Consider the following 10,000-nt stretch of genomic DNA (forward strand, 5'->3'; position numbering starts at 1 on the left):
CTTTCGTCAGGCAAAAGAACCAGAGTTCTCCGCGGCCATCCACTCCAACCTTGTCCGACTTTGAGGCACCAGGCTCGGCCACCCTCCGAGCCTTTTCACTCCCTCTCCTGTTATGGTGCCTCCCTACTAACCTCTAGGTGGTTGCGCTCGTGACATCAAAAAGACCACTTTTTGCAGAGCAGTCACACTCGGAAAAAATTTCTTTCGTCAGGCAAAAGAACCAGAGTTTTCAGCGGTCATCCACTCCAACCTTGTCCGATTTTGAGGCACCAGGCTCGGCCACCCTCCGAGCCTTTTCCTTCCCTCTCCTGTTATGGTGCCTCCCTATTAACCTCTAGGTGGTTGCGCTCGTGACATCAAAAAGACCACTTTTTGCAGAGCAGTCACACTCGGAAAAAATTTCTTTCGTCAGGCAAAAGAACCAGAGTTTTCAGCGGCCATCCACTCCAACCTTGTCCGATTTTGAGGCACCAGGCTCGGCCACCCTCCGAGCCTTTTCACTCCCTCTCCTGTTATGGTGCCTCCCTATTAACCTCTAGGTGGTTGCGCTCGTGACATCAAAAAGACCACTTTTTGCAGAGCAGTCACACTCGGAAAAAATTTCTTTCGTCTGGCAAAAGAACCAGAGTGTTCAGCGGTCATTCACTCCAACCTTGTCCGATTTTGAGGCACCAGGCTCGGCCACCCTCCGAGCCTTTTCACTCCCTCTCCTGTTGTGGTGCCTCCCTATTAACCTCTAGGTGGTTGCGCTCGTGACATCAAAAAGACCACTTTTTGCAGAGCAGTCACACTCGGGAAAAATTTCTTTCGTCTGGCAAAAGAACCAGAGTTTTCAGCGGTCATCCACTCCAACCTTGTCCGATTTTGAGGCACCAGGCTCGGCCACCCTCCGAGCCTTTTCACTCCCTCTCCTGTTATGGTGCCTCCCTATTAACCTCTAGGTGGTTGCGCTCGTGACATCAAAAAGACCACTTTTTGCAGAGCAGTCACACTCGGGAAAAATTTCTTTCGTCTGGCAAAAGAACCAGAGTTTTCAGCGGTCATCCACTCCAACCTTGTCCGATTTTGAGGCACCAGGCTCGGCCACCGTCCGAGCCTTTTCACTCCCTCTCCTGTTATGGTGCCTCCCTATTAACCTCTAGGTGGTTGCGCTCGTGACATCAAAAAGACCACTTTTTTCAGAGCAGTCACACTCGGAAAAAAATTCTTTCGTCTGGCAAAAGAACCAGAGTTTTCAGCGGTCATCCACTCCAACCTTGTCCGATTTTGAGGCACCACGCTCGGCCACCGTCCGAGCCTTTTCACTCCCTCTCCTGTTATGGTGCCTCCCTATTAACCTCTAGGTGGTTGCGCTCGTGACATCAAAAAGACCACTTTTTTCAGAGCAGTCACACTCGGAAAAAATTTCTTTCGTCTGGCAAAAGAACCAGAGTTTTCAGCGGTCATCCACTCCAACCTTGTCCGATTTTGAGGCACCAGGCTCGGCCACCGTCCGAGCCTTTTCACTCCCTCTCCTGTTATGGTGCCTCCCTATTAACCTCTAGGTGGTTGCGCTCGTGACATCAAAAAGACCACTTTTTTCAGAGCAGTCACACTCGGGAAAAATTTCTTTCGTCTGGCAAAAGAACCAGAGTTATCAGCGGTCATCCACTCCAACCTTGTCCGACGTTGAGGCACCGATGTCGGCCAAGTTCTGAGCGTTCCACCGCCGAATGCCACTGGTCCTCAACACAGCGGACTTCCAATCCAACCTTGTCCGACTTTGAGGCACCGAAGTCGGCCTCAGCCCGAGCCTTCCCCCGCCGACCTCACTGGAGCCCGACATCCAGGGACCGGCGGAGGTCGCCCGCATGACCGCGGCAAAGTGTCTCAAAGTCGGGCACGACCGCTCGAGTCACCCGCCAACCCGGTCCGGGGCACCTCCAGGGACCGGCGGAGGTCGCCCGCATGACCGCGGCAAAGTGTCTCAAAGTCGGGCAGGACCGCTTGAGTCACCCGCCAACCCGGTCCGGGGCACCTCCAGGGACCGGCGGAGGTCGCCCGCATGACCGCGGCAAAGTGTCTCAAAGTCGGGCATGACCGCTTGAGTCACCCGCCAACCCGGTCCGGGGCACCTCCAGGGACCGGCGGAGGACGCCCGCATGACCGCGACAAAGTGTCTCAAAGTCGGGCATGACCGCTCGAGTCACCCGCCAACCCGGTCCGGGACACCTACAGGGACCGGCGGAGGTCGCCCGCATGACCGCGGCAAAGTGTCTCAAAGTCGGGCATGACCGCTTGAGTCACCCGCCAACCCGGTCCGGGGCACCTCCAGGGACCGGCGGAGGTCGCCCGCATGACCGCGGCAAAGTGTCTCAAAGTCGGGCATGACCGCTTGAGTCACCCGCCGACCCGGTCCGGGGAACCTCCAGGGACCGGCGGAGGACGCCCGCATGACCGCGACAAAGTGTCTCAAAGTCGGGCATGACCGCTCGAGTCACCCGCCAACCCGGTCCGGGGCACCTCCAGGGACCGGCGGAGGACGCCCGCATGACCGCGACAAAGTGTCTCAAAGTCGGGCACGACCGCTCGAGTCACCCGCCAACCCGGTCCGGGGCACCTCCAGGGACCGGCGGAGGACGCCCGCATGACCGCGACAAAGTGTCTCAAAGTCGGGCACGACCGTTCGAGTCACCCGCCAACCCGGTCCGGGGCACCTCCGGGGACCGGCGGAGGTCGCTCGCATGACCGCGACAAAGTGTCTCAAAGTCGGGCACGACCGCTCGAGTCACCCGCCAACCCGGTCCGGGGCACCTCCAGGGACCGGCGGAGGACGCCCGCATGACCGCGACAAAGTGTCTCAAAGTCGGGCATGACCGCTCGAGTCACCCGCCAACCCGGTCCGGGGCACCTCCAGGGACCGGCGGAGGAGGCCCGCATGACCGCGACAAAGTGTCTCAAAGTCGGGCATGACCGCTCGAGTCACCCGCCAACCCGGTCCGGGGCACCTCCGGGGACCGGCGGAGGACGCCCGCATGACCGCGACAAAGTGTCTCAAAGTCGGGCACGACCGCTCGAGTCACCCGCCAACCCGGTCCGGGGCACCTCCAGGGACCGGCGGAGGACGCCCGCATGACCGCGACAAAGTGTCTCAAAGTCGGGCACGACCGCTCGAGTCACCCGCCAACCCGGTCCGGGGCACCTCCAGGGACCGGCGGAGGACGCCCGCATGACCGCGGCAAAGTGTCTCAAAGTCGGGCATGACCGCTTGAGTCACCCGCCAACCCGGTCCGGGGCACCTCCGGGGACCGGCGGAGGACGCCCGCATGACCGCGACAAAGTGTCTCAAAGTCGGGCACGACCGCTCGAGTCACCCGCCAACCCGGTCCGGGGCACCTCCGGGGAGCAGTGGAGGTCGCTCGCATGACCGCGACAAAGTGTCTCAAAGTCGGGCATGACCGCTCGAGTCGCCCGCCATCCCGGTCCGGAGCTCAACACTTTGTCGTTTTTTCCACTCCCTCCCCATTAACCTCTAGGTGGTTGCGCTCGTGACATCAAAAAGACCACTTTTTGCAGAGCAGTCACACTCGGAAAAAATTCGTTTCGTCTGGCAAAAGAACCAGAGTTCTCAGCGGGCTTCCAGTCCAACCTTGTCCGATTTTGAGGCACCAGGCTCGGCCACAGTCCGAGCCCATTCACTCCCTCCCCTGTTGTACTCGCTCCCTATTAACCTCTAGGTGGTTGCGCTCGTGACATCAAAAAGACCACTTTTTGAGGAGCAGTCACACTTAGGAAAAATCCGTTTGCGCTCACACCATCCCTCCCCATTAACCTCTAGGTGGTTGCGCTCGTGACATCAAAAAGACCACTTTTTGAGGAGCAGTCACACTTAGGAAAAATCCGTTTGCGCTCACACCATCCCTCCCCATTAACCTCTAGGTGGTTGCGCTCGTGACATCAAAAAGACCACTTTTTGAGGAGCAGTCAGACACCGAGGTTTTCTGGATTTATGTCCGTTTTCCTGGTTCTCTGACTCGGGCACCTTGTGACCGACATCCCCCCCTTCCCTGGTTCTATTTTGCCGATACTTTGGTGAGTTTTCTACCCGCAAACCAAGCCCCCCAAGCCCGCCGCCTGGTGGGGGAGCATGCCGCCTGGCCCGGTTCTATTTTAGGTCACTTTGGTGAGTTTTCTACCCGCAAACCAAGCCCCCCAAGCCCGCCGCCTGGTGGGGGAAGAGGCCCCCTGGTCCCGGTTCTATTTTAGGACACTTTGGTGAGTTTTCTACCCGCAAACCAAGCCCCCCAAGCCCGCCGCCTGGTGGGGGAACATGCCCCCTGGTCCCGGTTCTATTTTAGGACACTTTGGTGAGTTTTCTACCCGCAAACCAAGCCCCCCAAGCCCGCCGCCTGGTGGGGGAACATGCCCCCTGGTCCCGGTTCTATTTTAGGACACTTTGGTGAGTTTTCTACCCGCAAACCAAGCCCCCCAAGCCCGCCGCCTGGTGGGGGAACATGCCCCCTGGTCCCGGTTCTATTTTAGGACACTTTGGTGAGTTTTCTACCCGCAAACCAAGCCCCCCAAGCCCGCCGCCTGGTGGGGGAACATGCCGCCTAGCCCGGTTCTATTTTAGGTCACTTTGGTGAGTTTTCTACCCGCAAACCAAGCCCCCCAAGCCCGCCGCCTGGTGGGGGAAGAGGCCCCCTGTTCCCGGTTCTATTTTAGGACACTTTGGTGAGTTTTCTACCCGCAAACCAAGCCCCCCAAGCCCGCCGCCTGGTGGGGGAACATGCCCCCTGGTCCTGGTTCTATTTTAGGACACTTTGGTGAGTTTTCTACCCGGAAACCAAGCCCCCCAAGCCCGCCACCTGGTGGGGGAAGAGGCCCCCTGGTCCCGGTTCTATTTTAGGACACTTTGGTGAGTTTTCTACCCACACTGCAGGTCCCCAAATGCCGCCATCTGGTGGGGGAACATGCCGCCTGCACCGGTTCTATTTTAAGTCACTTTGGTGAGTTTTCTGCCCACACTACGGGTCCCCAAATGCCGCCATCTGGTGGGGGAACATGCCGCCTGCACCGGTTCTATTTTAAGTCACTTTGGTGAGTTTTCTGCCCACACTACGGGTCCCCAAATGCCGCCATCTGGTGGGGGAACATGCCGCCTGCACCGGTTCTATTTTAAGTCACTTTGGTGAATTTTCTACCCACACTACGGGTCCCCAAATGCCGCCATCTGGTGGGGGAACATGCCGCCTGCACCGGTTCTATTTTAAGTCACTTTGGTGAGTTTTCTGCCCACACTACGGGTCCCCAAATGCCGCCATCTGGTGGGGGAACATGCCGCCTGCACCGGTTCTATTTTAAGTCACTTTGGTGAGTTTTCTGCCCACACTACGGGTCCCCAAATGCCGCCATCTGGTGGGGGAACATGCCGCCTGCACCGGTTCTATTTTAAGTCACTTTGGTGAGTTTTCTACCCACACTACGGGTCCCCAAATGCCGCCATCTGGTGGGGGAACATGCCGCCTGCACCGGTTCTATTTTAAGTCACTTTGGTGAGTTTTCTACCCACACTACGGGTCCCCAAATGCCGCCATCTGGTGGGGGAACATGCCGCCTGCACCGGTTCTATTTTAAGTCACTTTGGTGAGTTTTCTACCCACACTACGGGTCCCCAAATGCCGCCATCTGGTGGGGGAACATGCCGCCTGCACCGGTTCTATTTTAAGTCACTTTGGTGAGTTTTCTGCCCACACTACGGGTCCCCAAATGCCGCCACCTGGTGGGGGAACTGCCGCCTAGTCCCGGTTCTATTTTAGGTCACTTTTCTCACTTTCTGACCCACAAATAATGCCCCAAATGCCGCCGCCTGGTGGGGGGAACTGCCGCCTAGTCCCGGTTCTATTTTAGGTCACTTTTCTCACTTTCTGACCCACAAATAATGCCCCAAATGCCGCCGCCTGGTGGGGGGAACTGCCGCCTAGTCCCGGTTCTATTTTAGGTCACTTTTCTCACTTTCTGACCCACAAATAATGCCCCAAATGCCGCCGCCTGGTGGGGGGAACTGCCGCCTAGTCCCGGTTCTATTTTAGGTCACTTTTCTCACTTTCTGACCCACAAATAATGCCCCAAATGCCGCCGCCTGGTGGGGGGAACTGCCGCCTAGTCCCGGTTCTATTTTAGGTCACTTTTCTCACTTTCTGACCCACAAATAATGCCCCAAATGCCGCCGCCTGGTGGGGGGAACTGCCGCCTAGTCCCGGTTCTATTTTAGGTCACTTTTCTCACTTTCTGACCCACAAATAATGCCCCAAATGCCGCCGCCTGGTGGGGGGAACTGCCGCCTAGTCCCGGTTCTATTTTAGGTCACTTTTCTCACTTTCTGACCCACAAATAATGCCCCAAATGCCGCCGCCTGGTGGGGGGAACTGCCGCCTAGTCCCGGTTCTATTTTAGGTCACTTTTCTCACTTTCTGACCCACAAATAATGCCCCAAATGCCGCCGCCTGGTGGGGGGAACTGCCGCCTAGTCCCGGTTCTATTTTAGGTCACTTTTCTCACTTTCTGACCCACAAATAATGCCCCAAATGCCGCCGCCTGGTGGGGGGAACTGCCGCCTAGTCCCGGTTCTATTTTAGGTCACTTTTCTCACTTTCTGACCCACAAATAATGCCCCAAATGCCGCCGCCTGGTGGGGGGAACTGCCGCCTAGTCCCGGTTCTATTTTAGGTCACTTTTCTCACTTTCTGACCCACAAATAATGCCCCAAATGCCGCCGCCTGGTGGGGGGAACTGCCGCCTAGTCCCGGTTCTATTTTAGGTCACTTTTCTCACTTTCTGACCCACAAATAATGCCCCAAATGCCGCCGCCTGGTGGGGGGAACTGCCGCCTAGTCCCGGTTCTATTTTAGGTCACTTTTCTCACTTTCTGACCCACAAATAATGCCCCAAATGCCGCCGCCTGGTGGGGGGAACTGCCGCCTAGTCCCGGTTCTATTTTAGGTCACTTTTCTCACTTTCTGACCCACAAATAATGCCCCAAATGCCGCCGCCTGGTGGGGGGAACTGCCGCCTAGTCCCGGTTCTATTTTAGGTCACTTTTCTCACTTTCTGACCCACAAATAATGCCCCAAATGCCGCCGCCTGGTGGGGGGAACTGCCGCCTAGTCCCGGTTCTATTTTAGGTCACTTTTCTCACTTTCTGACCCACAAATAATGCCCCAAATGCCGCCGCCTGGTGGGGGGAACTGCCGCCTAGTCCCGGTTCTATTTTAGGTCACTTTTCTCACTTTCTGACCCACAAATAATGCCCCAAATGCCGCCGCCTGGTGGGGGGAACTGCCGCCTAGTCCCGGTTCTATTTTAGGTCACTTTTCTCACTTTCTGACCCACAAATAATGCCCCAAATGCCGCCGCCTGGTGGGGGGAACTGCCGCCTAGTCCCGGTTCTATTTTAGGTCACTTTTCTCACTTTCTGACCCACAAATAATGCCCCAAATGCCGCCGCCTGGTGGGGGGAACTGCCGCCTAGTCCCGGTTCTATTTTAAGTCACTTTTCTCACTTTCTGACCCACAAATAATGCCCCAAATGCCGCCGCCTGGTGGGGGGAACTGCCGCCTAGTCCCGGTTCTATTTTAGGTCACTTTTCTCACTTTCTGACCCACAAATAATGCCCCAAATGCCGCCGCCTGGTGGGGGGAACTGCCGCCTAGTCCCGGTTCTATTTTAGGTCACTTTTCTCACTTTCTGACCCACAAATAATGGCAAAAAAAAATGCTTACAGCACCCAGTATTCCCAGGCGGTCTCCCATCCAAGTACTAACTGGGCCCGACCCTGCTTGGCTTCCGAGATCAGACGAGATCGGGCTCATTCAGGGTGGTGTGGCCGTAAGCGAGGGAAGCGCTTGTGAAATGCCCCAAAGTGTTGAAAATGTTCCCCAGGCCCCTGGTTCCCCATCCCCGCAGGAGGAGGCTCCCCAGGCCCCCTGGTTCCCCATCCCCGCAGGAGGAGGCTCCCCAGGCCCCCTGGTGCAGGAGGAGGCTCCCCAGGCCCCTGGTTCCCCATCCCCGCAGGAGGAGGCTCCCCAGGCCCCCTGGTTCCCCATCCCCGCAGGAGGAGGCTCCCCAGGCCCCCTGGTGCAGGAGGAGGCTCCCCAGGCCCCTGGTTCCCCATCCCCGCAGGAGGAGGCTCCCCAGGCCCCCTGGTTCCCCATCCCCGCAGGAGGAGGCTCCCCAGGCCCCATGGTTCCCCATCACCGCAGGAGGAGGCTCCCCAGGCCCCCTGGTTCCCCATCCCCGCAGGAGGAGGCTCCCCAGGCCCCCTGGTGCAGGAGGAGGCTCCCCAGGCCCCCTGGTTCCCCATCCCCGCAGGAGGAGGCTCCCCAGGCCCCCTGGTTCTCCATGCCCGCAGGAGGAGGCTCCCCAGGCCCCTGGTTCCCCATGACCGCAGGAGGAGGCTCCCCAGGCCCCCTGGTTCTCCATCCCCGCAGGAGGAGGCTCCCCAGGCCCCCTGGTTCTCCATGCCCGCAGGAGGAGGCTCCCCAGGCCCCCTGGTTCTCCATCCCCGCAGGAGGAGGCTCCCCAGGCCCCCTGGTTCTCCATCCCCGCAGGAGGAGGCTCCCCAGGCCCCCATGTTCTCCATGCCCGCAGGAGGAGGCTCCCCAGGCCCCTTGGTTCTCCATCCCCGCAGGAGGAGGCTCCCCAGGCCCCTGGTTCTCCATCCCCGCAGGAGGAGGCTCCCCAGGCGCCCTGGTTCTCCATCCCCGCAGGAGGAGGCTCCCCAGGCCCCCTGGTTCTCCATGCCCGCAGGAGGAGGCTCCCCAGGCCCCCTGGTTCTCCATCACCGCAGGAGGAGGCTCCCCAGGCCCCCTGGTTCCCCATCCCCGCAGGAGGAGGCTCCCCAGGCCCCCTGGTTCTCCATGCCCGCAGGAGGAGGCTCCCCAGGCCCCCTGGTTCTCCATCCCCGCAGGAGGAGGCTCCCCAGGCCCCTGGTTCTCCATCCCCGCAGGAGGAGGCTCCCCAGGCCCCCTGGTTCTCCATCCCCGCAGGAGGAGGCTCCCCAGGCCCCCTGGTTCTCCATCCCCGCAGGAGGAGGCTCCCCAGGCCCCCTGGTTCTCCATGCCCGCAGGAGGAGGCTCCCCAGGCCCCCTGGTTGGGAGAGGGGGAAAAAGAGCAAAGTGTTTAAAAATGCCCCAAAGTGTTGAATAATGTTCCCCAGGCCCCTGGTTCCCCATCCCCGCAGGAGGAGGCTCCCCAGGCCCCCTGGTTGGGAGAGGGGGAAAAAGAGCAAAGTGTTTAAAAATGCCCCAAAGTGTTGAAAATGTTCCCCAGGCCCCTGGTTCCCCATCCCCGCAGGAGGAGGCTCCCAAGGCCCCCTGGTTGGGAGAGGGGGAAAAAGAGCAAAGTGTTTAAAAATGCCCCAAAGTGTTGAAAATGTTCCCCAGGCCCCTGGTTCCCCATCCCCGCAGGAGGAGGCTCCCCAGGCCCCCTGGTTGGGAGAGGGGGAAAAAGAGCAAAGTGTTTAAAAATGCCCCAAAGTGTTGAAAATGTTCCCCAGGCCCCTGGTTCCCCATCCCCGCAGGAGGAGGCTCCCCAGGCCCCCTGGTTGGGAGAGGGGGAAAAAGAGCAAAGTGTTTAAAAATGCCCCAAAGTGTTGAAAATGTTCCCCAGGCCCCTGGTTCCCCATCCCCGCAGGAGGAGGCTCCCAAGGCCCCCTGGTTGGGAGAGGGGGAAAAAGAGCAAAGTGTTTAAAAATGCCCCAAAGTGTTGAAAATGTTCCCCAGGCCCCTGGTTCCCCATCCCCGCAGGAGGAGGCTCCCCAGGCCCCCTGGTTGGGAGAGGGGGAAAAAGAGCAAAGTGTTTAAAAATGCCCCAAAGTGTTGAAAATGTTCCCCAGGCCCCTGGTTCCCCATCCCCGCAGGAGGAGGCTCCCCAGGCCCCCTGGTTGGGAGAGGGGGGAAAAAGACCAAAGTGTTTAAAAATGCCCCAAAGTGTTGAAAATGTTCCCCAGGCCCCTGGTTC

General features: G+C 58.9%; 1 non-coding gene across 1 annotated transcript; it reads right to left on the minus strand.

The window, feature by feature from the left end:
• Nucleotides 1-7,754: 7,754 nt before the first annotated feature.
• LOC148058620 (5S ribosomal RNA) lies at nucleotides 7,755-7,873 on the minus strand. Its single transcript, XR_015709675.1, has one exon. It is a non-coding gene; the product is annotated as a 5S ribosomal RNA (ribosomal RNA).
• Between the last annotated feature and the right edge of the window lie 2,127 nt (nucleotides 7,874-10,000).

Source organism: Callionymus lyra, unplaced genomic scaffold (assembly GCF_982586985.1).
Source record: "Callionymus lyra unplaced genomic scaffold, fCalLyr1.hap1.1 HAP1_SCAFFOLD_63, whole genome shotgun sequence".
Lineage (NCBI taxonomy): Eukaryota > Metazoa > Chordata > Actinopteri > Syngnathiformes > Callionymidae > Callionymus > Callionymus lyra.